This window comes from Oryctolagus cuniculus, chromosome 15, assembly GCF_051225735.1.
Source record: "Oryctolagus cuniculus isolate XC-2025 breed Fujian yellow rabbit chromosome 15, ASM5122573v1, whole genome shotgun sequence".
NCBI classification, from domain to species: domain Eukaryota; kingdom Metazoa; phylum Chordata; class Mammalia; order Lagomorpha; family Leporidae; genus Oryctolagus; species Oryctolagus cuniculus.
This window is the reverse complement of record NC_142881.1, coordinates 22,987,553-23,012,220: the sequence shown is the minus strand read 5'-3', so window position 1 is coordinate 23,012,220 and position 24,668 is coordinate 22,987,553. Positions and strand designations below refer to the sequence as shown.

At 40.5% G+C, this 24,668-nt stretch overlaps 1 protein-coding gene across 6 annotated transcripts in view; it reads right to left on the bottom strand.

The window, feature by feature from the left end:
- SORCS1 (sortilin related VPS10 domain containing receptor 1) overlaps positions 1-24,668 on the bottom strand; it is a 589,194-nt gene that overhangs the window by 263,413 nt on the left and 301,113 nt on the right. The window lies entirely within an intron of this gene.

The following is a 24,668-nucleotide window of genomic DNA, read 5'->3' as shown; positions in this document are numbered from 1 at the left end:
ATTCCTGTGGTATATAATGATGCTTAATTATGTACACAGTAGCATCATGTGAGTGCTTAACATTTGCATTTAAATTGAATTGGTAAAAATTAAAACTCCATCTCTCTACTGCCTCTTAATGTACACACATTGCTAAAGGAAATTGTTAATTTTAAAAGACTAAGAAATGAGAATGTTCTCTGAATTAATGAAAGAAATAAAGAGCTTTTAGTGAGATCTGACATTTCCAAATTTTTGCCTTATTTTTGGCACAGCAGAAAAGCAGGTTCTCTTGATTTATCTACAAATTGTGTTTTCTTTCATGAGTCATAGAATATATGGTGGGTCACTCTCCTCAAAGGTCATTCAGTCTTGTCCTATTATTTAAGAGCGAGAAAATGTCTTAATAATAAGCGAAACTTCACAACCTTACTTGATGCCCTTTTCTGTGTTAAGCAACCTAGAATTGCGAGGCATTGCTTCTTGACACTGACTCTGTTACAGATTATCTCATTTTTAATTATGCATTGGTCAATATGTTATAAATTCAGATTGAATAAATCAGCTTCTCTATAAAGGTCCAATTTTATAATTTTAATCTTATTAGGTCATCATGACAACCATGTATAACAGTATACATTATCTGTATTTCAGGAAAGTGGTCTCAAAAACTAAAGTGACACACTGAAGGGAAATAGCCTAATAAATGGGCCACCTAAGGCCATGGGGAATTTGAATCCAGGTATCCTGGGACTAAATTTATACTGCTTTCATTATACTGCGGGTCTTATCCTTTCAACTGAAACAGGATAGATACAAATTCCTTCTCAGGCTTCTTTTCCTTCAGAGGAGATTCCCAGTGAAATTCATTCAATCGCTCACATTTGTGGAGCACCTAAAATGTACTAGACACTATGATAAGTCCCAGGATTCAACATTCAGGTCCTCTTCTCAAGTATTTAACTGCTTTATTCGAGAGACAGAAATGTAAACAAATTATAATAATGTATTAAGTGCAATGATAGAGATATAAATTAATGTTCAGAAGATAAAGTTGTTTTAAGTAGAAAAATGCAAAAATGTGGTTATTTTAATTCATTATTGATAAAAGTCACAAATTCCTACAGGCCATAATGACTAAAGAGAAGATGTGTCAACAATCTCATTACTCTCTAGTAATAGTCTTCCTGAACCAGGTCCTGGAGTAAGAAAACTCTAGAAAAAAGATCCCAGAACTAAAGATTGATTCTGACTGGGGATTCAAAACATCATTCTAATAAAATTTATATACAGATGGTAAATATGAAATAATCAATTTTTTAACGAGTTTAAATGACATTTCAAATCATTATGGAATGGGGCATTATAATAAACTTCTTCACACACACACAAAAACTATAACCCTAAAAGTGAGTAGGAGTTTAGAAAAGGGAAGTAGGAAGAAAGCTATAGACTAGAAGGTGTGGAAATACACAACTGGCATTCTTCAGGGCCATTGTGCAACAACACAATCAAACCTGGGCTCCTTGCTGAGAAAATCTGAAAAGCTTTCCCAAGGAGACTTTTTCATGAGCCACCCACAAAAGTTCTCTTAAAATCCTCCTTCTATAGACATCTTCTTTCCAAATTCACTGCTGATGTGAGATTTTTGGCTATTTCTCTACTCACCCAGTCTATTCTTGGTGTTTGGCCTTTATCCTCACTCACCCTAGCCTTCCAAGGTCAACATTCTCTTTCTATAATAACTTGATTGTCCCCAAAATTCCACTAGTCTTTTTTCTGCCTCCCTTTATTGCGCAGGTTTTTGTATGCACTTCTCTTAACCATAATCACAAGTTCAAAGCCAAACAAATAGGTGCCAGCACTGTGGTGCAACAAGTAAAGCAGCTGCCTGCAGTGCCGGCATCACATATGGACGCCAGTTCGAGTCCTGGCTGCTCCACTTCCGGTCCAGTTTTCTGCTGTGTTCTGGGAAAGCGGTAGAAGACGGCCCAAGTCCTTGGGCCACTGCACCTGCATGGGAGACCCGGAAGAAACTCCTGGCTCCTGGCTTCGGATTGGCGCAGCTCCAGCCGTTGCGGCCATCTGGAGAGTGAACCAGTGGATGAAGATGGAAGAAATCTCTCTCTCTGTCTCTACCTCTCTGTAACTCTGCCTTTCAAATAAATAAATCTTTAGGAAAAAAAGATGGAAAGTCCACCTAGGGTCAGTGAGAGGAAGATAAAAAGGAAGATAAAAAGAAAATACTATTACATTAAAAAATTTGCTTAGTGCAAGGTGGAAATCAATAGGACTTCATTAGATATGAGAGAGCAGTTAAATTTTCCTAATGGAATAATGGGAAAGCAGCCTTGAGATGTAGGAACCAGTCTATAGAAGGTATGATCATGAGTTTCTTAAAAATTCAACTAATGTTGACCCCTGAGCTACTCAGTGAACACATTTACATTTCAAAAATACTCTACAAAAGTAAATGAGGATTATTCTATAAGTGTTCTATAAGGAATCATAATCATTTGCATATTTGTGTGTGTGCATGTGTGTGTACATTTAATTCTAACTCCAATATGACAAGATATAATATATCAACTGGCTCGCATTTACATTTGCAACCATTTTCTCAGAGAATTCACACTATGTTATTATAACAGTGTTTGCCCACTAATCCCGGTGCCTCAAGTTATCTGTGATTGTGTGTAGGTGACATATTTCTTGTTTGTACTAAACTCTATAAAAGTTTAGTTTTTATTTCACAAAGCTCAAAACTAAAATATAGTTTGTAAATTCTCAATTCCAGCAGATCTGCATATTTAAACATAATGGCTTTATAATAAGCAATTGATAAAGAAGACATGTTTTCATGCATTCAAATGGTACAGATTAGCAACTATCTAAGGTTGTCCCACAGGACTGGACTCTGACAAAATACTGACAGATGTCATGGTCTGGTGGTGTACAGGAGAGAAGAAAGTTCTCCAAGTAGCTGCTTCTATTAGTCTCATTGTCATGGCCTCTCTAGCAGGCACCTCTCCAGTATTTTCGGAATCCAGCATTCAAAAGAACAAGGGCTGAGGTCCTGAAGAAACTTGCTCCACCGTCCAGACTAGCACCTGTGCCATCTAAGTCAGTCAGCCTGTACCCAGCTCAGGGAGATAGTAACTTCAAGGTGGCATAGAAACCCAGAAGACAATGCCTTGGACTTATCTGCAAACCACAATTCACAGCAAACAGACACTGCCAGTTATTCCTATATGGCCGGTTGTAGGAGTCGTTGTCTCCCACAATGTGGGTTATGAAAGAACAGTGGAGGCTGACAGGCTGAGCAGCAGGGTGAAAGGAGAAACAATGTAACCATTGCTAAATACTTAAAGTATTGTCTCTAGGTTTAGAAGAGAGGAATATTTTCTAAGATCAAAAATATTGGGGCCGGTGCTGCGGCTCAATAGGCTAATCCTCCACCTAGCGGTTCTAGTCCCGGTCGGGGTGCTGGATTCTGTCCTGGTTGCCCCTCTTCCAGGCCAGCCCTCTGGTATGGCCCGGGAGTGCAGTGGAGGATGGCCCAAGTCCTTGGGCCCTGCACCCGCATGGGAGACCAGGAGAAGCACCTGGCTCCTGGCTTCGGACCAGTGTGATGCGCCGGCTGCAGCACGCCGGCCACAGTGGCCATTGGAGGGTGAAACAATGGCAAAAAGGAAGATCTTTCTCTCTGTCTCTCTCTCTCACTGTCCACTCTGCCTGTCAAAAATAAAAATAAAAATAAAAATAAATATTGGGAAATTCTCCATTAGATATAATTTAATTTCCTTTAAGACATTTCACAAATTGTACTTTTTAAATATATACTCAATTACTTAAGCTGTGAATTCCATGTGGCATTTTTTAAAAACAAGTTTGATTATAGAATCCATTGTTGAGGGCTAACTAATGAGATTAGTGTTCTGAGTATCACACTTTGGAAATACTATATCAGAGAAAAAAACCAAAATAGCTAAATAAAAACATTGATCCTAGCTTCACAAGAAAGCGGTGAAAACAAAAAGTTAAAATGAATGAAATTCACAGACAAAAATGTCAGCCTATGTTAAACATAAAGTGACTACTGTTGTAAAAACTGAAAAAAAAATATAAGGAAGCATTGGGGCCAGCACTGTGGTGTAGCAGGTAAAGCTGCCGCCTGCAGTGCCAGCTTTCCATCTGCGTGTTGGTTCATGTCCTGGCTGCTCCTCTTCTGATCCAGCTCTCTGCTTATGGCCTGGGAAGGCAGTGGAAGATGGTCCAAGTGCTTGGGCCACCTGCACCCATGTGGAAGACCCGGAAGAAGCTCCGGGCTCCTGGCTTCGGCTTGGTGTAGCCCCGGTTGTAGCAGCCATTTAGAGTGAACCAGAGGATGGAAAATCTCTCTTTCTCCCTCTCTCTACCTTTCAAATAAATAAAACAAATCTTAATAAAAGGAAGGGCTCTTTAAATATGTATAGCATGTAGTCGTATTTAGCGATACAGTATGTTGTCTTGATTTGTCATCTTATTAAAATACTACAAAGCAAGTTTTTTTATTTTCATTCTTTGCTTACAGATTACTTGCAGATGAAAACCAAACTTCTATCAACACTTACAGTGTGCTAGAAGAAGCTGAAAGCTTAAAAATTAAGCATTCCAGGAAAATAAATATGCAGCTGACTAAATCAAGGCTTCCCCCCTCTTGCTTTGGATTTTTAATCCTTATTCTACCCTGATTTATACCTTAAACAATGACTTTTAGAACATTCCAAAGCATCTATTTGCTATTTACATGGAGCTGAACTAGGCTGCCTGGGGAGGTGGAAAAATCATATTTGAGGCATCCTACCTGCCTTCCTAGAGCTTATGATCGCTCAGAGATGGCAAACTCCCATTACATCCAAACAAGGGATTAATACAGGATATGACTACTTTCTATAAAGAGTTGCAGAAATAAAATGTGTGATTAGATTTCTTCTACTATAATCGCATACTATCAAGTGAGATACTAAATAAGCACAGGATACACTGTAAACTCAATTCATAAAAGTGCTTAGAACAATAATGGACTTACAGTAAGCAACCTATAAAGATTTTCTTGATTTTTTTTGTATTCTTTGCCAAACACTTATTAAAATTCATAACAGGAATCCTCAAGGAAAATACCAGTCGCTAAAGATTTCCTTCATCTCATTTGCTAAGAAGAGAAGCCATTCATGAAGCTATTACGTTTTCAAATGTATCTGTGTTAGTCTACTGCACATGCGATTCAGATCACAGAGTTAATGGTAAGAACTGAAATACGAGAGTTAAAGATTTTGCACTATGCTTCCATAATAATTGTGTCAGAATTCTGTTGCTGAATAGACTATTATGTTTAAGAAATCTAAGAGATAGGACAATAAAAAATGCACATTGATAGGGTGTTTACAGAGTGATCCAAGTTTTTCAAATGCAAAATCCTATTAGACAGACACTGATACTGACCACATATTACATATAAGGAAGACCCAACGGTATAACAAATTTACTGAAGGCCAAAGTATTTAGAAGGTGCCTGGTCCACCAGGAGCCACCACAGGACCTGTATCCTTAACCTTTGCTGCACTGCTTTGATCAAAAGAAACCAAAAGTAATTCACAGGCAAAAAAGGAGTTGTATTTAGAAAACCTAGCTTTGAATATTTAGTAAAAGGAACCTGAACTGAAACTGTTTGAAGTTCTACGTAGTACAGACCAAAATCTGCCTTTCTTCACACGTACTAGCAGGACAGAGACTCAATTCTCAGGAAAGTACATGCAGATGCCCTCACAGGGCTCTAGGAGACCAAGAAGGCAACCTTCCACCTGGTCTGCTCTGGCTGCTGGGAAGACCAGAAACACTGACAAAGCAGCATCAACCTGTACATGATTTGGTGACACCTCATTAAGGTCACTGTATGTCTCAGCCTAATAGGAAAGGCATGTTCTCTTTGTAAGGAGCAATTCAGTAATTTATGTGAAAGGCAAAGCTATAGAAAGAGAGACAGGCAGAGATCTCCTTTTTCAGCTGGTTCACTCTCCAGATGGCTGCAATAGCCACGTCTGGGCCAGATTGAAGCTGGCAGCCTGGAAATCCATCCTCGCTATTCCACGTGGGTGACAGGGGTTTCTGTTTCTCTCTCTCCTTCTTTCTCTCTCTTCTCTGTCTCTACCTCCCTTCCCCTACCTCTTCTCCCTCCCAGAATGTGGTCTATCTTGATGAATGGATGAATGTTCCACGTACATTTGAAAAGAATGTGTAATCTATGCCTTGGATGACACAGGCTAGAGAGGGCCCTTTTATTCAGTTCATTGATGGTGCTGCCAAGTTCACACTGTCCATTTCTGACAGAAGGGTGTTAAAGTCTTTAAACATAATAGTGATTCATGTATCTCTCCTTGCATTTACATCAGTTTTTGTCTCATGGAGTTTGACACACTGTCATCTGGTCTACCCACATGAAGGACTGTCAAGTCTTTTGACTCACTTGTCAGTATGTAGTAGTCTTCTTTATACCTGATAGTTTTCCTTACTCTGAAATTAGTTCTGTTTGAGATTAATATCCTGCTCTATATTGATTACTGTTGTCATGTCTTATCTTTCTCTATCAATTTATTCTTTATATATCTGTATCTATAAATGTCTTTACATTTGAAGTGGGTTTCCTATAGACAACAAATCGTTGAGTCTTATTTTTTATCTACTCTAATGATATTTGTGTAAGTTGGTTTTTTAGAATGTTGACATTTAAAGTAACTCTTTTGTTTAATTTTTTTTTTGACAGGCAGAGTGGACAATGAGAGAGAGAGAGATAGAGAGAAAGGTCTTCCTTTACCGTTGGTTCACCCTCTAATGGCTGCTGCGGCTGGCGCACTGCGCTGATCTGAAGCCAGGAGCCAGGTGCTTCCTCCTGGTCTCCCATGCAGATGCAGGGCCCAACGACTTGGGCCTTCCTCCACTGCACTCCCGGGCCACAGCAGAGAGCTGGACTGGAAGAGGGGCAACTGGGACAGAATCCGGAGCCCTGACCGGGACTAGAGCCCGGTATGCCAGCGCTGCAGGTGGAGGATTAGCCTATTGAGCCGTGGTGCCGGCCTTTTGTTTAACTTTTATTTGTTCTACAAGTTTCATGTATTTCATATATACAGATTTAGGAACGTAGTGATACTTCCCATCCTACCTCCCTTCCACCTGCACTCTAACACTTCTTCTTACCTCTCTTATTCCCACTCTTAATTTTACAAAGATCTATTTTCAGTTTACTTAATACTAATAAGGTTAACCCCACACTTAGCAAAGAGTTCAGCAACTAGTATGAAGAAGAAAACACTGTTCCTCAACAGAAGAGACAAGTGTTATAACAATCATCAAATATCAACCTGTCCATTTCACTCCAATACATTACATTTTGCATACTCTATTAGTTACCCCAGATCAGGGAAAACATATGCTATCTACCTTTTTGGGATTGGCTTATTTCACTAAGTATAATGGTTTCCAGTTGCATCCATTTTGTTGAAAAACACAAGATTTCTTTTTTTTTTTTTTTTTTTTTTTTTTTTGCAGTCGAACAGTATTCCATAGTATATACCATTCTTGATATAGCTGGATTAGCATCTACCACATTTCATACCATTGTCTATTTGTTGCCCTTGTTCTTTGTTCCTATTTTTCTTTCACATGTTTCCTGTTTTTCTGGTTTTAATTGAACATTACATATGATTCCATGTATTTCCTTTATCAGTTATACTTTTTAAAAATTATTTTAAAAAGTGCTTGACTTTAAGTTTACAAAATATATTTGCAAACAACCCAACTCCATTTTTAAACAACACTACATCATTTCATGGGTAGTATGTGTATCATTTAATAGAAAATTATTTTATTTAATTTTTTTATGTATTTAGAGCCAATCCGGGGGTCAAACCCAGGTATTCTAATATGGAACATATGAGTTTTACTGCAAGGTTAAATGCTCACTCCAACAAAAACTTCTTAATTCCTCTCTCCCATCTCATCTATCATCGATGTTATTTGTTTCATTTATATATAAGGATACATAAGAATATATTTATGTAAATAAATACTCTCTATTATTATCTGCCACAAACCAGTATGTGTTACATCAATTAAGAAGAAAAATAAGTGTTTTTGTTGTTTTTCCACTTGTCATCCACAGATATTCATTTCTTTCTGATGATCTGAGTTTCTGACCTATATCATTTCCCTCTCTCTGAAGAATTTCTTTTCATATGTCCTTCAAGTCAGATCTGGCAATAAATATCCTAAGTTTTAACTGTCTGAGAAAGTCCTTATTTCTCCTCACTTTTTTTTTTTTTCCACAGGCAGAGTGGACAGTGAGAGAGAGACAGAGAGAAAGGTCTTCCTTTTGCCGTTGGGTCACCCTCCAATGGCTGCCGCGGCCAGTGCACTGAGGCCAGCGCACCACACTGATCCGATGGCAGGATCCAGGTGCTTCTCCTGGTCTCCCATGCGGGTGCAGGGCCCAAGTACTTGGCCATCCTCCACTGCACTCCCGGGCCACAGCAGAGAGCTGGCCTGGAAGAGGGGCAACCGGGACAGAATCCGGTGCCCCGACTGGGACTAGAACCCAGTGTGCCGGCGCTGCAAGGTGGAGGATTAGCCTAGTGAGCCGCGGCGCCAGCCCTCTCCTCGCTTTTAAAGGATAATTTTGTAAGATAAAGAATTCTAGAATTCTCATACCTTACATATTTTACTATCTTCTTGCCTGTATGGTTCTGAGGAGACATTTGATATAATTATTATTTTTTTTTTCTCCATAGATAACATGGTCCCCCGCTGGCTTTTTTTCAAGATTTTTCCTTCATCTTTGATTTTCTGATGTTTGATTATGATTTTGTACATGCAGTTTTTGCTTGTTTGACTTTTATCGTGCTTGGTATGTTCTAGGTCTGTGACTTAGTATCTTATATGAATTTGCATAAATGCTCAGTTATCTTTGCTTCTATGTTTCTGTTCCTTTCTTCTCCTTCTGGTATTCCCATTGGCTGTACATTGCATTTATATTGAATTTATAGTTTGTGGATATATAGTTTGTTTCTTTTTTCCTTTGTTCAATATCTCCCCCCCCCCTTTTTTAAAAAATTTTTTGACAGGCAGAGTTAGACAGTGAGAGAGAGACAGAAAGAAAGGTCTTCCTTCCATTGGTTCACTCCCCTAATGGCTGCTATGGCTGCAGCTGTGCCGATCCGAATCCAGGAGCCAGGTGCTTCTCCTGGTCTCCCATGCGGGTGCAGGGCCCAAGCACTTGGGCCATCCTCCACTGCTTTCCCGGGCCACAGCAGAGAGCTGGACTGGAAAAGGAGCAATCGGGACAGAATCCGGCACCCCAACTGGGACTAGAACCTGAGGTGCCGACACAGCAGGCAGAGGATTAGCCAAGTGAGCCACGGCGCCGGCTCCCCCTTTCTTTTAAGATGTGGAAGCTTCTGTTGAGATAGCTTCCAGCCCATAGATTCTGCCCTTAGCCACACATAATCTACTAATGAGCGTAGCAGAAGAATTCTACATTCTATTAGTGCTCTTTATCTCTAGCATTTCTTCTAAATTCTTTCTTATAACTTGCCTTTCTCTGCTGTCATCTGTTTTTGCATGCTGTCTATTTAAGCTCATTTAATTAACCGTATATAATTATTAATCATATATATATAATTATTGCTCTTGTTATTCCAACAATTCTGCTGAATCAGATTCTGATACTTGTTTAGTTTTTCTCAAACTGTGGTTGGTTGTTCCATTGTTTTGTTTTGGTGGGGGAGCTTTTACTATGGCTAAAAGGGTGATGCAATCTAGTGGGTAAAGCAGAACCATAGTTAATAGGCCTTTTTTTTTCCCCGAAGGTTTTTATTTAATGAATACAAATTTCATATGTACAGTTTTTAGGGGTATAGTGTTTCCTCCCACCATTCCCACCATCCCACCCCTACTCCCATCCCACCTCCTACTCACTCTCCCATTCCATTTTCCATTAAGATTCGTTTTTAATTGACTTTATATACATAAGACCAACTCTATACTAAGTAAAGATTACAACTATTTGCACCCACACAGACACACAAAGTATAAAGTACAGTTTGAAGACAAGTTTTACTGTTAATTCTCATAGTACACCTCATTATGGACAGAGTAATGTGGCAAGAAGGCCAGGGGAGCAAACATTCCATGGTTTTATGATGAGGTCTCAGGTTTCAGTGAGCCTGTGCCCCTGGACTGTGAACCAGGTTAGCTTTTCAGGGTTTTCCCCTGCTTAGGAGGGACAAATGGCTAGAGGAGGTTGCAATTTCCCTTTCTCCAGGCCAGCTAGGCTCTGATGAACTGCCAGGAGAGTAGACTCCTCTTTACTCATTTAGATAATTTTTTTTAAAGATTTATTTATTTATTTGAAAGGCAGAGCTACAGAGAGAGAGAGAGGGAGGGAGTCTTCAATGCACTGGTTCACTCCCCAAATGGCCACAATGGTTGGAGCTGGGCTGATCTGATGCCAGGAGCCAGAAGCTTCTTCTGGGTCTCCCAGGTGAGTGCAGGGGCCCAAAGACTTGGGTCACCTGCTGCTTTCCCAAGTGCATTAACAGGAATCTGGATGGGAAATGGAGTAGGCAGGACTCAAACTGGCACCCTTATGAGATGCCAGAGCTGCAGGCCAGAGCTTTAACTGATATACCACAGCGCCAGGACCTGTTGCGGTCCTTCCATCGTTGTGATTCTGTTTCTCCAATTTCAGTGGCAGCATTTCCCCCATGATTTTCTCCGTTTGCTCAGATTTTTACTTGTTATTAGGCAGAAGAGGTATCTTTTTTTTTTAAAAAAATTATTTATTTATTTGAGCAGTTGAGTTATAGAGAGAGAAGGAGGTACCTTTCTCTGAAGGGGGGAGAGAACTTCCACTTTGACTATGGCTTTGTCTAAATAAGATCAAAGTTGGTGAACTCAAAAGGCTTCCATAGCCTTGGCAACACATGACAAGAGCCTAGGGAGATTACTGACACCATAAACAAGAGTGTCAGATTGTTAAGTCAACAACAGGAGTCACTGTACACTTACTCCTCATGTGGGATCTCTGTCCTTAATGTGTTGTCCAATGTGACTTAATGCTATAACTAGTACTCAAACAGTATTTTACACTTTATGTTCTGTGTGGGTGCAAACTGATGAAATCTTTACTTAATATATACTAAATCGATCTTCTGTATATAAAGATAATTGAAAATGAATCTTGATGTGAATGGAAAGGGAGAGGGAGCGGGAGATGGGAGGGGTGCGGGTGGGAGGGAAGTTATGGGGGGGAAAAGCCATTGTAATCCATAAACTGTACTTTGGAAATTTATATTTACTAAATAAAAGTTAAAAAAAAAAAGAAAAGAAGAAAAAGAGAGAGAGAGGGAGAGACAAAGATCTTCCTTCTGCTTGTTCATTCCCTGGATGGTCACAATGGCTGGACCTGGACCAATCCAAAGCCAGGAGCCAGAAGCTCCCTCCAGGTCTACCACATGGCTACAGGGGCCCAAGCACTTGGGCCATCTTCAATTGCTTTCCCATGTCACAGGCAGAGAGCTTGATTGAAAAAGGAGCAGTGGGGACATGCACTGGTTCCCATATGGGATGCTGGTGCCAGAGGCTTAGCCTACTACAACACAGTGCTGCCCCCCCCTCCACACACACACTATTCACTTCTATACTCGAAATCGCCAGGACAGTCTCCATATGCAGGGGGTATGGCTGTGTGAATATGTCCAACAGACACACTTTGAACCATGGGTAAGCCAACTGATCCTTCAATAGGACTTTAGAAGGTAACCAAATGACCTGCCCTTCTCGTTTACCATCCTAAACCCTGAAGAGTGAAGATGGCCTATTCCAGAGACATAGCACCATACTCAAAGTCACAAAGCCAAGACTTGACCTACAGAGGAAACCTTGGGAATGGGAAGCATCAGGACATTACTCAAATCACTACGAGAAGCCCTGGAAGTACAACAGTGTTTACCTCTAAATCAAGCAGCTCTAGCATCTGTGTTTTGTTTCCTTCTCAAAATCATTAAGAACTTCTCCTATTGAACTTGGTGGCATAAAAATAGCTTCCCAAGTTAAAGACGTATTGGCTGCCTCACAGACTCTGCTCCTTAATAACTTAGGATGCATGAGGTTAAAGCAGTGAGAATAATTTAGGGTTCGCAAAATGTTTGCGAGTGAGTCGACATTTAAATAACTTCATTATCATTCATTGACAGATTTTTTTAACCTGTCAGTGCAATTGATATTTCTATTACCATGTTATAACAAACCCCTGCACATTTTAATTACAGTCACCGGATTCCATTAGTCTACCCACTGTCAAGAAAATATCTCCAAATCCATTTTTCATAATACCTTGAGAATATAATAGGCAATCTACATCAAACGATGACGTGGAGCTGAAGGAAATTGTCTCCTGCTTTCTAAGGATTCTGCCCTGAAATATGTTTGCCTGTCAGCCTAAATGTATAATTTAAATCTGCTGCTCAGATGTTATGGTGCATCCAGAGCTGAACAAGTTTCCTACAAGTTCACTTGCACACATAGCTAAGAAGGTTAAACATTTGGCTTAAAGGGATTTATGTAAATTTGATAGAAGTATATTTCTACCCTGATGTGTATCACAAAACATATAATATCACTCAAGTAACATTTTATTTGTTGATATAGGGATAGATATTTAGGTGTTCCTATGTTGTAAAAGTTCTCATCTTTCTGGCCTTTCATGCCATTTTTTCTTCTCCCAGTGGTATTTTTTGTGCTGTGATTTTGATGTTTCCAGGCATACAGGGCAGCTAAGATAAGAATTCTGAATATATTTCATTGGGCTTGTATGCATATGGCTCTAAGGAAAAGGTGGCAATACATGACATGACACGGCATGGCAGCAAATTTTCTGCTATAGGTAAAGTAGTTTATCTATGGTACACACACCAGTAAGGACAGAAGTCACAATTATCTGTGATGTGTCTGCTAGTCTATCCGCCCCCCCTATATATATACACACATACCAAAAATAAAATTGGCACTGATTCTTAAATCTCATTATCTGCTTAAGAAAGGAAGGTTAAGATAATTTAAGCCGAGGTCTGCTGTTCAGCCTGTAAGGAGCAGGTAGAGGTAGAAGTATCACTCATGGGGCTAGTCCTGTGGCACAGTGGGTTAAGCTGCCGCCTGCACTGACATCCCATATGGGCACTGGTTCGAGTCCTGGCTACTCTACTTCCAATCCAGCTCTTTGCTATGGCCTGGGAAAGCAGTATAAGATGGCCCAAGTGGCCCATGTAGGAGACCTGGAAGAAGCTCCTGGCTCCTGGCTTCGGATCAGCACAGCTCCAGCCATTGCGGTCAACTGGGGAGTAAACAAGCAGATGGAAGACCTCTCTCTCTCTCTCTGCCTCTCTTTCTCTCTCTGTGTAACTCTGACATTCAAATAAATAAATAAATCTTAAAAAAAAATAAAGAAGGTAGGACACATTTATGCACACCCTTTTACATCTCTCCATACAACAATGGTTGATTCTTACAGTTCACTAGGTGCTCAGTGTAACTGAATTGAAGACCCTACCGCCAATTTCCCCTCTGTCATCAGAAAAATATAATTTGAGAAATTTCACATTTGGTTTTGTCATTTCTTCCTGGAGGGCAGCAGAGCAAGAACATGTTACCATTTATAAAATATAAATGTAAGAGAAAGTAGGGATTCACTAAGGAAGAATTCATACAAATATATATGTAAAAGGCAATATATATATTAAATTTTTAAAAATGTTGTGGAAAGTATAATAAACATATATCAGCTATACATGTAAATATAAATTTGGGAAGGAAGAGGCATATAAAATTGTTTCTTTTTTGATACAACACTAATCCACAGGCACTTCTGCTCCAACATGTAGACCATCCATCACCACAGTGAGGAAAAATCTTCCCAGAATGCATTAGCTTACACTTCTGACTTACTATGCAAATAGCTCATGAATAGTAATAATGAACTTTATGGAATAGTTAAGACACAGCACACTCTAATATTAAAATGATTCAAATATTCTCAACATCCTCAATGTTATGGTTTGAACAGGATTAGGCTCCCCAATTCATCCAGATATTTAAGTCCCAGAGTCATGGATTGATGGTACTGACAGGATGGATAGAAGCTTAATCCAAATGTGAAGCCTAAAGGCGGGATCTTTGGGAGGAGATAGGGTTAGACAGTTGCTGGGATAGAACCACATGGCCAAGACATGATGCCTTTATCAGGAGAGGCTATAACGACGAGTACGCCTCCTATCCCTCTCTGCCTCCTGGCTCACCGTGTGATTGATTGTTCCTCCACACGTGCTCTGCTACTGCCAACCTTCCCCTTCCTCAAAGCCAGACACAAGGGGGCACTGGACCCTGGGCTGTGAACTCCAAAACAATGAGGTGACATAAACCTTCCGCCTTCCGAAGTAACTTGCCCCATGTAGTCTAATTGCAGTAGTGAAAAGCTAACTAATAAACTCACTTGTATAAGTTGTTCTCTGGATATCATGTTCAAAGGTCAACTTAATAGACTTTTTTTCCATAAATGATGGGATGCTCATTCTCATGCGATGGGTAGTTAACTGAATTTCTTCTACTTTTATTTTCTAAAGGTTAAATGAAGTGGAAAGTATGGATTATTCCATCCTCCTTCACTGGAGAATACTGAACGAGCTGATTGCTAGCCTTCACTCCAGGACTCATGAATTCCAGTATTAGAGGAAGTTCTGAGAAACTAACTTCCATAGGAAAGCTAAACATATTTCTGATGAGTTATGCTCATAGACAAATAGCATGCCAACATTGTTAGTACCAGCCAGGGGCTAGAACATCAAGGGAGACCTGAACCCTCTTGTATTTTTTTCTTTCTTTTTTTTTTTTTTGCTTTCAAACTTTTATTTAATGAATATAAATTTCCAAAGTACAGAATATGGATTACAATGGCTTGCCCCCCATAACGTCCCTCCCACCCGCAACCCTCCCCTTTCCCACTCCCTCTCTCCTTCCATTCACATCAAGATTCATTTTCGTTTCTCTTTATATACAGAAGATCAGTTTAGCATACATTAAGTAAAGATTTCAACAGTTTGCTCCCACACAGAAACATAAAGTGAAAAATACTGTTTGAGTACTCGTTATAGCATTCAATCTCAATGTACAGCACACTAAGGACAAAGATCCTACATGAGGAGTAAGTAAGTGCACAGTGACTCCTGTTGTTGACTTAACAAATTGACACTCTTGTTTATGGCCTCAGTAATCACCCGAGGCTCTTGTCATAAGCTGCCAAGGCTATGGAAGCCCCCTGAGTTCACCGACTCTGATCATATTTAGACAAGGTCATGGTCAAAGTGGAAGTTCTCTCCTCCCTTCAGAGAAAGGTACCTCCTTCTTTGATGACCCATTCTTTCCACTGGGATCTCACTCGCAGAGATCTTGTATTTTTTTAAGATTTATTTATTTATTTACTTGAAGGTCAGAGTTACATAGAGAGAGAAGAGGCAGAGAGAGAGAAGAGGCAGAGAGAGAGAAGAGAGAGAGAGAGAGAGAGAGAGAGGTCTTCCATCTGCTTGTTCACTCCCCAGTTGGCCAAAATGGCTGGAGCTCCGCTGTGCCAAAGCCAGGAGCCTCTTCTGGGTCTCCCATGTGGGTGCAGGGGCCCAAGGACTTGGAACATCTTTCACTGCCTTCCCAAGCCATAGCAGAGAGCTGGATCAGAAATAGAGCAGCCAGGACTCGAATTGGTGCCCACATGGGATGCCAGCACTGCAGACGGTGGCTTTACTGGATATGCCACAGCGCCAGCCCCAAATCCTCTTTTATTTTTTAATTTTTATTTATTTATTTTATTTGAAAGGCAGAGATAGAGGGAAAAAAAAGGAAGACAGAGATCTCTAATCCACTGTTTCACTCCCCAAATGCCTGTTAACAGCCAGAGCTGGGAGAGTTCAAAGCCAGGAGCCAGAAACTCAATCTAGGTCCTCAACATGGGTGGAAGAGACCCAATTACATGAGCCATCACCTGCTGCCTCCCAGGGTACACATTAGTGGGAAGGAAGAATCAGGAATAAAGCCAGAACTAGAACCTGGGCACTCTGTTATGGGATACAGCCATACCAAGACCATCTTAGGCATAATACCAAATATAAACTTCTAAGAAAACCGTCTCTGACAATTGCAACATCATTGTTTTCTGTTTTATACTTGATATGCTTTTTGTGATATGATTGATCCTGGTCAGAAAACAAGGTTTATCCATTACAACATATTTTTTTTCAACTTTTATTTAATAAATATAAAATTCCAAAGTACAACTTTTGGATTATAGCAGCTTTTCCCCTTATAACCTCCCTCCCATCCACAACCACCCTATCTCGCATTCCCTCTCCCATCCCATCTGCATCAAGATTCATCTTCAACTATCCCTATATACAGATCAACTTAGTATATACTAAGTAAAGATTTCAACAGACCGCACCAACACAGAAGTACAAAGTATAGAGTACTGTTTGAGTAGCAGTTTTACCGTTAATTTGTATAGTAAAACACATTAAGGACAGAGATCCTACATGGGGAATAGGTGCACAGTGACTCCCATTGTTGATTTAACAATTGACACTCTTATTTATGATGTCAGTAATCACCTGAGGCTCTTGTCATGAGCTGCCAAGGCTATGGAAGCCTTTTGAGTTCACCAACTCCCATCTTATTTAGACAAGGTAGGTCGTAGTCAAAGTGGAAGTTCTCTCCTCCCTTCAGAGAAAGGTACCTCCTTCTTTGATGGCCTGTTATTTCCGCTGGGATCTCACCCACAGAGATCTTCATTTAGGTGTTTTTTTTGTTTTGTTTTGTTTTGTTTTTTGTTTGTTTGTTTTTTTTTGCCAGTGTCTTGGCTTTCCATGCTTGTGAAACTCTCATGGGTTTTTTAGCCAGATTGAATGCCTTAAGGGCTGATTCTGAGGTCAGAGTGCTGTTTAGGACATCTGCCATTCTATGAGTCTGCTGTGTATCCCACTTCCCATGTTGGATCATTCTCTCCTTTTAATTCTATCAATTATTATTAGCAGACATTAGTCTTGTTTATGTGCTCCCTTTGACTCTTAATCCTATCCTTACGATCAATTATGAACTGAAACTGATCACTTTGACTAGTGAGAAGGCATTGGTACATGCCACCTTAATGGATTCAACTGGAATCCCCTGGCATGTTTCTAGCTCTACCATTAGGGGTAAGTTTAAGTGAGCATGTCCCAAACTGTGCATCTCCTCCCTCTCTTATTCCCACTCTTATATTTAACAGAGATCACTTTTCAGTTAAATTTCAACAGCTAAGAATAATTGTGTGTTAATTAAAGAGTTCAACCAATGGTATTAAGTAGAACAAAAAAATACTAAAAGGAATAAAACAGTCAGGACAAGGGCTGATCAAGTCACTGTTTCTCATAGTGTCCATTTCACTTCAACAGGTTTCCTTTTAGGTTCTCAGTTAGTTGTCACCGATCAGGGAGAACATATGATATTTGTCCCTTTGGGACTGGCTTATTTCACTCGGCATGATGTTTTCCAGATTCCTCCATTTTGTTGCAAATCACCGGATTTCATTGTTTTTTACTGCTATATAGCATTCTATAGAGTACATATCCCATAATTTCTTTATCCAGTCTACTGTTGATAGGCTTTTAGCTTGATTCCATGTCTTAGTTTTTGTGAATTGTGCTGCAATAAACATTGAGATGCAGACAGCTCTTTTATTTGTCAATTTAATTTCTTTTAGATAAATTCCAAGAGTGGGATGGCTGGGTTATGCGGTAGGGCTATATTCAGCTTTCTGAGGAATCTCCAAACTGTCTTCCATAGTGGCTTTATCAGTTTGCATTCCCACCAACAGTGGGTTAGTGTCCCTTTTCCCCACATCTCTGCCAGCATCTGTTGTTGGTTGATTTCTGTATGTAAGCCATTCTAACCGGGGTGAGGTGAAACCTCATTGTGGTTTTGATTTGCATTTCCCTGAGGGCTAGTGAACCTGAACCTTTTTTCATGTGTCTGTTGGCCATTTGGTTTTCCTCTTTTGAAAAAATGTCTATTTAGGTTTCTGGCCCACCTCTTTTTTTTTGGACAGGCAGAGTTAGTCAGTGAGAGAGAGACAGAAAGGGCTTCCTTTTTCCATTGGTTCACCCCCAAGTGGCTGCTACGGCTGGTGCGCTGTGCCCATGCAAAGCCAGGAGCCAGGTGCTTCCTCCTGGTCTCCTATGCGGGTGCAGGGCCCAAGGACCTGGGCCATCCTCCACTGCACTTCTGGGGCACAGCAGAGAGCTGGACTGGAAAAGGAGCAATTGGGACAGAATCTGGCACCCCAACTAAGACTAGAACCTGGGGTGTCGGTGCCACAGGTGGAGGATTAGCTTAGTGAGCCATGGTGCTGGCGGCCCATCTCTTAAGTGGACTGTTCTGTTGTGGTGGAGTTTCTTGATCTCTTTGTAGCTTTATTGGTTGCATAATTTGCAAATATTTTTCTCCATTCTGTCAGTTGCCTCTTCACTTTCCTGACTGTTTCTTTTGCAGTGCAGAAACTTCTCAATTTCATGTAATCTCAATTGTTAATTTTGGCTTTGACTGTCTGTGCCTGGGGTCTTTTCCAAGAAATCTTTGCCTGTGCCTATATTGCAGGGTTTCTCTGATGTTCTCTAATAATTTGATGGTGTTGGGTCATAGATTTAGATCTTTAATCCATGTTGAGTGGATTTTTGTGTAAGGTGTAAGGTAGGGGTCTTGCTTCATGCTTCTGCATGTGGAAATCCAGTTTTCTCAGCATCATTTGTTGAATAGACTGTCATTGCTCCAGGAATTAGTTTTAGATCCTTGATCCAATATAAGTTGGCTGTATATGTTTGGGTTGATTTCTGGTGTTTGTATTCTGCCCCATTGGTCTATCCATCTGCTTCTGTACCAGTACCATGCTGTTTTGATTACAACTGCCTTGTAGTATGTCCTGAAATCTGGTATTGTGATGCCTCCGGCTTTGCTTTTGTTGTACAAGATTGCTTTAGCTATTCGAGGTCTCCTGTACCTCCATTACAACATATTACAATGCTTTATGCTATCACCCTTTTTTGTTGTTGTTTTTGTTTCATACCTAGTACACTTTGAGGGAATCTGAAGAATTCTAGAAAGTTAGAACTTCAACAATACCTTAGAAATAAATTCATCTTTGTTCAATGTTTTTTTTAATGTGGTAGAAGTTCAGTCTCAACCTCAATTGTGTATCAGATGGATATGGAGTTATCCTCATTAAAACATTTGTCCTCCACCCCAATGCTGACACATATAGACTGTGTTATGTCTCTTAGTAAACTCTTTAACTCCTTCATAAAATCTCTTCAAATCGATGAAATAGTTTCTACAGATACATTAAGTCCAGCCTTCTGATTCTGTATATACAGTAGTTAAGACTTGGATTAAAGTAAGTCAAGCATTTAATTAGTCTCCAAGTCATGAGAGAAGCCAGATTTTCTGATTACCATGCTAAGATATTTCTTAGGATTATGGGGTATCAAATATGTGAAATTACCTTCATCTCATCATGAAAAAGATTTTTTATATAGTCTAGTCATCTTAGAATTAAATAATGCTTATTCCATAAGAAAGTAAGATAACACTATTCCTCTCTCATTCACTCAAAAAATAATATATCCTCCAACTCACCTCTCCTGAACAGATCTTCAATTTCAATAGCTGGATCCAATTATTAATTGCGCCAACAACTCCTTTAATTCAAGCACTTTGTACTTTTCTCACTCCAGAACATTTTATGTTTATATGCCTACTTCACAAGACAAGTGATTAGGGGTCACCCTTCCTAAAGAGGCAGTGCCAGCGCTTGTCACAGTAATGGGCTCTGAAGTCGCCAATGTAGCCTTTGCCAGTGACCTGCTGGGTGACCTTGGGCAAGTTGCCCAACCTCTCTGGGCTGTGTTTTAATACTGCTGATTGACCTTACAAGGTTGCTGGGAGGAATCACTAATCAACTTGATTGTGAAACACTCTGTCAATACAGAGCGCTTTATAAATATTTACTAACATACAATGAGCTCACTGCATCTGAGCACCAAGAGATCTGAATAATCAGAGAAAACTCAAGACGCCACAACAGTCAATACCATGCCTGGAATGATTCTTTGCTACTAAACACCATTTGCACTCTGGCATGGTTTAGGATTATAATCCTAAGTGAGGGGAATGAATCAGATCAGAGAAGCTTTAGTCACCAATTAGAAAAAACTGATTCTAGGAGAGTGGTAAAACTGCATGTGGGGGGTTAAGGAGCTCAATATAAAACTCTTAAAATGTGTACAACTGAGCTTTTCACTTAACTAATCAAATTAATTGGGAACAATATAGAACAGATCCTGCTCTGAGTATCTTGGAGAAAACAGTCAATGAAACAAACAAGGATCCTAATCTCAGGAGCCTACATTTTAACATAAGGAACAATCAATCCCACCAATAATATTTTCTTGTGTATGTTAGGATTAAGCTGAAAACAGAACAATGTTGGTGGTAAAAAGTGGCAGTGCAGTAGCTACTCTATTTTGGATGGCTCTGGGAGACCCAGCAGAGCAGAAGACATAAGCTGGGAATGGGGACGGCTCGGTATTGAAAGAGGAGACTACAAGCGTAAAGGCCATGAGATATATTGGGGGAACCAAAAGAGAGTTGTGTGCTTACAGCCCAAATGGATGGTGATTAGGAGACACACAATATTTGGTCATACACAGCCTTCCATGGCATATGGGACAAGAAGTTTGGGTTTTATGATGTGTGAGATGGAAAGGCATGGCATGAATTTGATCAAAGACATGCCAGAAAACTGGTAACATTTTTTAAGGAACATTTTGGCTGCTGTGTGGAGAATGAACTAGGAATTGGTACAAGGAGCAAAAGCAGGAAGATCAGCTAACTGATAATGATGGCTTGGATTAGGGACTTTCCTGGGCATGATTTTCTTAGATAGGATATAACTTCAATGATAAATAAAATTATCAAGTTATCATTCGCATGAAAAGTCTTTTATAATTATTTCTATTCCCATTTCATAACAATTTCTATCTATAGTCTTTTCTAGCTATAACCCACAATGCTGTCTTCAATTCATGGTCTTTTTCACCTCCTCCTGATGCAGTGCAGGAGTCTCTGCTCTCTGAGCTAGGCAATCCCTGTGACACACTGGCTGAAGGTAGGCTGTAAGGAATGCAGCTTCTCTGACATTGAGGGTGCGGTTTTATAATCAACATGAATAATTCAGCAGTATATTAGTTGTGCTTTATTATTATAGTTTGCTTCAACCTGAACTATAGCTTGAGAGTTATGGACTTTTTTTTTTTTTTTAATCAGCAGAAGCTCATCCATCACTGTGCATCTCTTGGGTCCACCAGGTTATAAAATTTGCTATTTATAGCAACAATTGTGATGTGAAATGAGAATCAGTATTTTGTTCCTCTGACGTCTAACCCTAGGTCAAGCACAGGATCTGGAGATAGATTTTTACAGGAAGTGAAATGAAAGCACATAGCTGGAGATTAATGCTACTCTGGGAGCTCAGGGGAATGTCCTCTCTGGCTGCTTCCCAGAAGAAAAATGGTCAGTAATGTGGATTGTGCGTCACAGCTACACAGACCGGCAGCAGCAGGATGATGGACAGGATGGCCTCATCTTTCAGTATCAGAGAGCATGAGTCTAGTTTTCTCAAAATGAACGATGATCTCCCAAAGTCCTCTTTGAGATTCCCTTGGGAAAGGAGTGTCCAGGAATCATTACTTAATTCACTCAATCTTCAACTTTTTCCAGGATACCATTTATGGGGGTTAGTTTTGCTCTGAATTCTTCTCCCATGTCACAATGCCAGTTTCTGTGTCCCTTGCAACTGCTACCACCAGGCACACCCACCTTGATGTGTCTTGCCTCCCTGGTGCTGAAGATGGGTATTTTCCTGTTACTAAGAGGCTGTTCTAGAGCAAGGCTCCGGAGGACAGAGACCATCCTGTGCAGATTCCTCAGAACAGCGTCTATGGTGCAGCCTTCAGTGCACAGACATTTACCTGATGTTTCTGATAATGTTAAGGCAAAGGAGAACCCACTGGTATTTCCATACACCTCCAAAGGCATTTCAACTCTAGTTTGCCTTAAAATCCTTAGGAAGACCTTTATTGTGGCCATAGCTGGATTTTTCTACAAATTATGGACAGTACCCAGCCTCCCTGAAACTCACGGAAGAAAACTCAGGTTGCTTAATGGGCATAAGTGGCAATTTATGCATCAGTTCCTTTTGAACTAGTAGAATTCTCTCTTTCCAAAAAAGTAGACAGTGGACAGAAAAAATGAGCCATTTCATGAATGATAGGAAGATTAAAAAAATATTTGCTTTAGATATGCCAGCCTTGGGATCTTTTAATTTTTTTAAGATTTAGTTATTTATTTGAAAGGCAGAGTTACAGAGAGGCAGAGGCAGAGAGAGAAAGGGAGAGGTCTTCCATCCGCTGGTTCACTCCCCAGATGGCCACAATGGCTGGGACTGTGCCTTGCCGAAGCCAGGAGCAACGAGCTTCCTCTGGTCTCCCAGGCAGGTGCAGGGGCCCAAGCACTGCTTTTCCGGGCCATAGCAGAGAGCTGGATCAGAAATGGAGTAGCCAGGACTCCAACTGCCACCCATGTGGGATGCCAGCATTGCAGGCAATGGCCTCACCTGCTATGCCACAGCGCAGGCCCCTATGAGCTTAGAATTTTAATGTGGAGGGGCTGATCTTATGGCATGGTGGGTAAAGTTGCCACCCACGGCACCGACATCCCATATAGGTACCAGTTTGGATCCCAACTGCTCTATTTCCAGTCTAGCTCCCTACTAGTGTTTGTGGGACAGCAGTGGAAGATGGCCCAAGTCACTGGGCATCTGCCACCCACATGGGAGACCCAGAAGAAGCTCCTGACTCCTGGCTTCAGTCTGGCCCAGTTCCAGTGTTGTGGCCATTTGGAGAGGAAACTGGTAGATGGAAGATCAACCTCTGTGTGTGTGTGTGTCTCCTTCTCTCTTTCTCTATATTATAAAATAAATATTTTAAAAAAGAGTTCTACAGTGGAACTTCATAATACACATGTGGCTTTGGGAGGCCACCTTGACTGTGCAGCTCCAGGGAACGACCTCCCTGTGAAGAGGAATCCTCTTTAAAATGCAGAGCCCTGAGATGGTGCTGTAGTTCAGGGAAGAGAAGCAATGGGCAGAGGCACGCCAGAGAAAAAACAGGATTCTTCTACAGTGCCTGGCCAGCTTCTCCTGCACACGATTTCTTCTATTACACATGATTAATTTAATGCTCCATGGATTGGGTAGGGTTTTAAATGTTGACTTTCCAACTACAAAATCCTAGCTTGTAACCTCTACTTTAGGTTATCTCTCCAAGAAGCTGTCCAAGAATGAACAGAATTTTGCTAGTCCCGTAATTCTTACTCCTAGTCTATGAGTATCTCCATGGGACAAATGGCTAGGTCATATGTGACTCAGTGACTTTGGTCTTGGCAAATAATTAAACTTTCTGAGCAGACCAAGAGCAGACAAGGATTCTTCGAATGATGCAGACAGAAATAATCTAAATTTTGAAGCTGAAAATTCTCTCATCCTGCCAGTGTTTCCCAGTTGGGGTGCCATTATCCTGTAGGGGACTCTATCAAGCTGTGGGATATTTACAATTTTTCATAATTGTGGATATACAGAGCAAGGGGCCTGGGTATATGCTGTGCTCTGTATGTTTTTCTTTGAAAACTCCCATGTTAAAACTGAATCACTGGGGTTGGCACTGTGACGTAGCAGGTTAAGCTGTCACCTGTGGCCGAATATCCCATATGGGCACAGGTTCAAGTCCCAGCTTCTCTACTTCTGATCTATCTGCTAATGTTCCTGGGAAAGCAGTGGAAGATGGCCCAAGTACTTGGGCTCCTGTACCTACTTGGGAGATCCAGAAAAGCTCCTGGCTTCAGATAGCCTCAGCTCCAGCAATCTTGGCCACTTGGGGAGTGAACCAGAAAATGGGAGATCTCTGTCTCTCCCTCTCTCTCTTAACTCTGTCTTTCGAACAAATAAATAAATTTTATTAAACAGCAACAACAAATCACCAATAGGACTGAACAGGGCAGTAGGGTCTTTGGGCAGTATTGGTTTTTAGTGTGGAGTCCTTGTGAATGGGATTAGTGACCTTGGAAGATGCTAGAGAGCTGCTTTGTTTCTTTCCACCACATGATGGTGCAGCCAGAAGTCACCATCTATGAACCACAAAAGGGGCTCCTACCAGACACTGAATCTATCTATATCATGACTTTGGAACTTCCACATTCCAAAACTGTGAGAAATAAATTTTTGTTGCTTATAAGATAGTTTGTTTCTGGTATTTTGTAATAGCAATTTGAGTAGTTTAAGACTAGAAGTTAGAAGCCATCACACATAATTCCCAAGTGCCCCAGCAGACTTTCATGGAGCTGAAAGTATATATACAGAAATAATCTCTATTTTACATATAAACACAGCTAACTTTATTTTGCATTTTAAGCAT